We start from the raw sequence: 7,353 nt of genomic DNA, 5'->3' as shown, positions 1-7,353 counted from the left end.
TATACGGTTCAGATTTGACTGTGATTTGAAAATTTTAACTTTTCCCACAACTGGGAGAAATCAGCTTGATAGATATCTAATGTTAGTTTTTTTTATAAACGGGTAAAAATACTACTTTGGGTCATGTTAAGTAATGATTTTGACATTTAAGAAGGGCGATGCCAAATTATGTTAAGCGTATATCGCACTTTTTATTGGCTGTTATACGAAATTTTTAATTTCTAAAAGACATCGATGCATTTTTACATTTGGGTAAACTGTTCTCATTAGTACAGCACTATTAAAATTATTTTTTCACATTGAAATGAATCATCGTTAATATATATTTTCCTGATGTTATTAGTATTTATTTTAATGGCATATCTCTGACGTACATATTCCGCACGGGTTTTTGTAATTTTTGTTAATATGGGGATTTTTATCCTCTGCTGTTGTGCAATTTGATAGTCTTGCACGCCTGCAGGGCCTAACTGGTGCCTGCAGACATTATTAACGCGATAATAATAACGCCTATTTGTTTCAAGCTATTGATCTAAAACACTTTTTTTCAGCCGTCTTCATTCCCTGGCATTTTCTATAGTTTGCGTTTCTGCGGTAAATGCTTGAGTACGAGTAAATATTTAGGTGTGCATTTACATGAGAAGAGGGCAATGCTCAAATATACCAACACAACGGTGGCGTATTTCGTATTGGCAAAGATACCCCAAGTCCAGACCCCGAGAACCGAAAGATTGACAATCAGTACCGAAGCCGTCGAGCAATCGGTATAAAAATTATGCCTATTTAATCAAAATTTGACAGCAAAACATGTAGTTTAATATCTGGTCGCATTGGTCTCCTACGAAACTTAAAAGTGATAGCATTCTAGCGATTTTCTCCATCTTTAGGTGTTGAAAATTTGAAATCGCCACAATCACGACAACAATCACCAAAATAACAACAATAATTTAGCAAAACGATGCATATGTACGATTCGTGTCCAGGTATCTTTCTTATCTATTATTCTCAATTCTAACTTGCAAAACACCGTTAATTACGGTTATTATTGACATGCTCCTATAATTTGTTCAATTAATGTCAGACTAATAGTTCCGCTACCATAACTACGTTGGAACTAATAGAAATAAGCTTTAGTTTGCAAAAATATCTGATTGAATAAAAACGAAGCCACAAAACACAGACCATTCTCAACAACTGCGATAGTCGCAAACGCGGTGTTTCTTTGCGAACCTGAATTGCTCCTGAGCTGATTTAAACACGTTCTGCCTTGGAGCTAATTACAGACTTTTTAAGCCGTGCAAGAAAAATAATAATCTGAATAATTTGTGTCGCGGCAAAAACTACTTTACTGGCGGTTTGTAATAGCACGGTATTTTACGAGGAGCTTTAACGAAACACGTCGAACACGCTAAGTAGTCGCTACTGTGCTATAGTTCGGCGTAAAGGTGGTGATTATTTTTAGCCTATGTCGCGAACAACGGAAAAAATAGTCGTATTAATAATAAAAGATAAAATATCATACACGATAACGTTTGGAAATAGATGCGAAAACGAAATTCGTGATTCAACCCTGAGGTATCGTTTTCATCATCTGACGTAATCATTCCTAATTAGAACTTGAACGACAAATAGAGTGCGTCTTGCCTCCTCTCGACAAGTCGGTGGTGCCATGTAAGATATTGTGTAACATTAGCAATACTAATCTTAGATACTGTCAAAGCTAAATTAAATTATTGCCTCTGAAACCGATTACATTAGATTGACATAAAATAAAATTTCGCATCATGATACGCTGCGCCCCGGGCGGCTTTGGGAAAGATGGCGGTCTGCGCGTCACATCGAAATCGCTGGATTAAACAGCAACGACAATTTTTCAAAAACCCCCGGGCCATTTCTGCCCACTCTGATATCGATTATCGGAGCAGGTTCAATTGAGCATGTACCACACTTAGGCCAGAATTCAAAAATACAATTCATCTATGAAACATGTCCAAAAGAACTTGACCCAAATAACGATGAATCAGCTTCAAAAAACAACGAACAGAAACTTTGTCACGATTAAATTTGTTATCCATTAGTTACGTCGTGTAAAAATACAACAAAACAGCTTGGTCATTACGGTTTATTTTCTAAACTGAAAACCTAAAATGTTCACTCTCTGAAGAGAAATATTAATTAAGAAGATTACACAAAAATTGTTACGATCACAATGACCACGTCTTTTAACGCTCTTTAATCAATACGTGCCATTACTAATTCTTTTTTTATGAACAAAACTATAAAATGAATAGGCATATGCGACACACGAAATGGCTGTTGACTTCCACATATAGAATAATATTTTTTCGCGATCGATTAACAGAAATTAATAATTAAATATCAAATCATTTCTCATTTCATACTGAACATCAACAAGCAGTCAAAAATTTCTGCTACAAGATTGGTAAGTTCACGTACTTATATAGTCTCCCGCGTCAAATTTACTTTCTCTTTCAATTTCATCGTAATGAGATAATTGTTAATATTTTTATTTAGTTTATTTATAAAATTAGTAGCATGTTTGAAATCTATTTTCAGAATTGCTATTTATGCGCCTTGTTAATTTAATTCTTTCGATTTAAATTCGAAAATTCCAATCTTCCGGCTTTTTCGCGCGTAAAGAAAATTGAGCATTATAATAAAATTGCAACCACGTTAGTGTCGTTTTTAACATAATTTAATCTTAGTAAAGCGCAAGCATACTATTTTTTGTCAAGATAAGAAGTTATAGACACAAACAATTACTACGTTCATGCACTATCAAAAAATACCGCAGATTATTATTTGCAAAAATTCGAAAAATTCATACAAAATATTTGTAAATTATCATCTAATACAGTGGTCGGCAAACTTTATGTACTGCGGGCCAAATATGCAAATTTGCGGTAGCGTTCGGACCGCATTAATATCCGCCTGCGAACAATCGCCACATTGAACTTCAAATTACGACGCACATGCACCTTCTATTGCTGTGTTGAAAGCCTTCCACAATGAGACGTGTATGTGGCCTTTTTAAATATATATTTTTAAACTATACGTTGTTTTTATTTACTTATTATCAACGTGAAGGATGATGTTGTTTCTGTGTCAGGGCCAAAGCGTCAAAATCAAATGCCAACTTCGTTGACACGCAGTGCGCCGTCCAAATGACGATCTGACGAACGAGTACAAAATTTATTCTCAGTGTAATGCTTTTTATATAACGCTGCTCACAGCAATATGGGCCCCCGAACATGCACATTACACCTTTTGCACTATCCCACAGTGGCGCAACCCCCGGGTCCCTGGTCGAATTTGAAATGGCTGGTTTTTTTTTTTTAAAAAATAAAAAATAATTTTTCGTCCAAGCACTTCGGAATGTTCCACCCAAGTCGCAAACTCTTCTCCGTTTTCCAGGGAATTTGAAATTTTTATAATCGACATAAACTTAACTTAAGTTTACAACCAACAACATAGAACTGACGTTAATTAATACAAAACAAGCACCGTACAGCAGCACTTGTGAGCAGACTACTGACAGTTTGACTATATATAGATAGATTTGTAACAGAGAATTCAGTAGATAGCGACGGACACCGAACCTTCGGAACGTGTCCCTCCAATAAAAGTTTTCAGTCATCGTACTTGATTGGCATCGGGTATGATTGGTTTACAAACTGTTTTGTTGGACGAACTGCCTCGAGTTTATAACAACAATCATTACGCGTAATATAGCACCGTAATTCTATATATAGTAGGTCGGGGGAAGTCGGACCCACTAATAAGTTATTTTGAATAACTCTTCAAATAATGTCGCAGCTGCATTCGTTCTACTATTGATTCATGCACCCACCCTCCAGCTATCTTGCCACATTTGCACATTGTTGCCATAGCAACGAATCGGAATTTACGCCCGATTTTCGACTAAAAAAATATCGGGGTAAGTTAGACACTTTGTGGGAAAGACGGACACACACCAAAATTAACTTGATGGTGTCTAGGATTTCGGTCATAAGATTTCGCTCAACGCCTAGATGGCCCAGGATTATGTCTCTTAAATTTTTTTTAAACAGATCACTTTTCTTGCATATCAAAAAGTATGTTCGTCTTACCCCATAAAGGACATAACAGGGCAATTTTCAAAAGAGTTTGAACAGTTTTAGGAAAACTAGAAATTTAAAATTTTGTTTGCGCTTTTTCAACTGCAATTTTTATATCTTCTTTACACGGACTACCTCTAGAAGTATTTATTTTGTAATTTCTTGGCATAAACTTGGGCGTATTTTATACGCATATGGAAAAAATAATTTGACGGGGTAAGATGAAATTTTACGCCGGGCTTAACTTCTAAGAGATCCAATATAAATATGGCGATGAGTGTGCTTTTGATCTTTGTTGTAAAAGGGTACTTAGTACCAAAAAATAATTATTTATAAGTTTCGATGACGACGGCCCATTGACATTCCCAACAGACTATATTGAAAAAAATCCTCCCCCCTCCCCCACTCAAAATCCACCCTACCTCTTAAGTGACCCTGCCAACCCAAAAATGAGTACTGGCAGTCTGCTAAAGAATTTATTCGATCTGATGCAACTACTTTCAACAAATAAACAAAATAGAACCGAGTTCGCAGACTTTTCCGGCTAAAATTATTCTTCGCCACCATGGGACTCTATAATTTGACGTTTTTCTGTCCCAACAGAAACACCCCTTTCCCAAAAAGCACCGCCTTGTAAGTTGTCGAGCCTGAAATGTAAAATCTTGGTTCTGTCGTTGTTCGCATGATGTCGCTCTTTCACGCGATGCGTTTTGAGCGACGAAAAAGCGCGAGGTGTCGCTAGTAGGAGGATTTCATTTTGACTGACCATCATACCCCGGGTGTCCGAACTACCCCGACCTACTATAGTTTCAATAGCTCTTGGCACTTCAGGTTCCAGTCCACAACTTTCCTCTTTCTTATCTGCCTCCTATATTTTTGAGGGAGTGAAAGTGACTTTGTTTTGAGCAATTATTTGTAAAAAAGCAAAGATTTTTACCTTTTGTGCCTGCATGGTTTTCTTGTTGACAAAGTGCTGCCACCATCTTAAAATTTTGTATGACGTCGTTTTATTTTTGTTTTAAAATAACAACGCAACGTCGTATTAGTTTCAATTTAATATTGGATTATACCTCAAGTAATCTGACCAAAAATGTATTTTCACAAGAAGTATTATTATTTAAAAAATAACACTTCTTTCAACTTTCATATCTGTCGGAATTCATTTTCATGCGGCATGCTAGTTCGTCTTTAATTTATCAACAATTGGCTTATTGGTCGGATAATCTTCATGAACCGGTTATTCGAATACCTCATGAAAATGCGTCACCTCATATATTTTCCGAAAGCCGCGAAGCTCTCAAACCATATGCTGTCATAAGTCTATACCACCAATACCAATGAGATTTTTTTTAGCGGTGAATGGCTCTTCAGATCCTCCTAGCGGATATTGCTTGATTAGTTTTGAAAAGATAAATTCTGATTTTGTACGATGAATAATACCGATTTTTTCTCAAAGTTAGAGAATCATTTGAATATATAGATTTTTTCAAAATTTTCAGTAATTATAACAGTACCGAAATAATGTTAATTAATCAGAACTTAAAAAAAATTGTGACTTTGACATATTTGCCCTCGGGCTATTTTTCCATTCATGAGCGCAAAATCTACCAACCAGATACGGATACTTCAATTCTGTTCGTTGCAATTACGTTCAAAAGTTGATTCTAATGTTGAAAAAATGGCAGCGAACTTACAATATTTTTTCATAAAAAATATGTTTAAGAATGAGAATAATATATATCATAATGCCGTATTTGTCTCGGTAGAAGAATATACAATCACCTGTCTAAGGTTACAAATACATAGGCGTGGTCGCCGGAGGAAGCCATAACTGGAAAGCAATTTCAAAAAAAAACCTTTGACGTTGTTCAGTTTTGAAATCCTCTGGACATTATCATCTACCATGAAATTCGCATGTGGTTGATGTTGTTAAAATCGAAAAAAATAACCATACAATATTTGGAATTTCAGAAAAATATTTTGAGTTTGTGATGATATGATTTGATCTTTGCTTTGATCTTTGCTTACTTCTTTGCCTACGAACTCTTACGCAATCATGCATTAAGACATATATTCTATCGGGATTAAAATAGCCATTATTTTCATTCTGAACACAATCTATTACATCTTTACTATAGCCAGACCAGACCGTTCAACAGACGGAGATTGGAACTCAATTTCATTTACCAACGATACCAACAGTTTCATACCACTCATCGCTTCCCCTCGTCACAATTACAAAAAAGTATTCTTCATTGAAATTGAGCATAAATGTATTCAATGCGTTAAAGAGCACAAAATTATTTTAACAATGGAACAAATTTTAGTCAAAGCATTCAATTCGACTAATAACAACTAATTATATTACTCAAAATTAGCAAATAGAACATGCTATTTTGTTATCTAAATTGTCGAGAAACAAAAACAGTGAATACTGTGCATCTATCTCGAACTGAGATAGCAGTTGAAATCATTGATAAAACTCACATATATATATATATACATCGAATTATTTTGACACTGGCAGAACCAGTGAATATTCCATTGGATAGAACTTATAACCAAAATCCAAAATTGTGATTACATCGCCCTTGGTGGAATGGATTGGATATATTTCTAATGCGGCCAAAGGCCTGTTTGTTACAAATATTAATAATATTTTCAAAACCCGTTAATTCCCCGAAATGATATATATCACACACATTATGGCAAGGAAATGCCACGCGTTACCTAAATGTAAATAGTAAAAACAAGTACAAAAATGCAATAAGGTAAACGAAGGAAGGTAGATCTATGCTAGGTGCATTTGTAAAGGCAAGCAGCATCGTAAGTCAATAAAAAAGTACAAAATATTCACATAAGTAAATTGCACATCACATGAATGAAGACAACAGTCACTGAATAACGACTGCGGCGTTTAATTTAAAAGTTGCATAGAAAATCTTGCGGCATTGTCAAATGTTTATGATACAATAATCAACCGCCAACAGGTTTTCCCATAACATCTTTCAAAAGTCTCGCCAGAAACCGTTGTCTTCTTCGTGTATTGTGAAGGCGTGCACGTCCACGGTGAAATTCAATGTCTACAATACCACCACGGTTAGAACGTTTGCGGCGACTCAGAACATTTTCGTCTCCAATATGTTCAACAATGCTTTCATTGCCTTCTACCTTCACTCCGCCATCTTCAACAAATATTTCACGCTCAAATTTGCGCTCGTCTTTATGGACAATA

This window comes from Styela clava, chromosome 3 (assembly GCF_964204865.1).
Source record: "Styela clava chromosome 3, kaStyClav1.hap1.2, whole genome shotgun sequence".
NCBI lineage: Eukaryota > Metazoa > Chordata > Ascidiacea > Stolidobranchia > Styelidae > Styela > Styela clava.
This window is presented reverse-complemented; position numbering follows the sequence as displayed.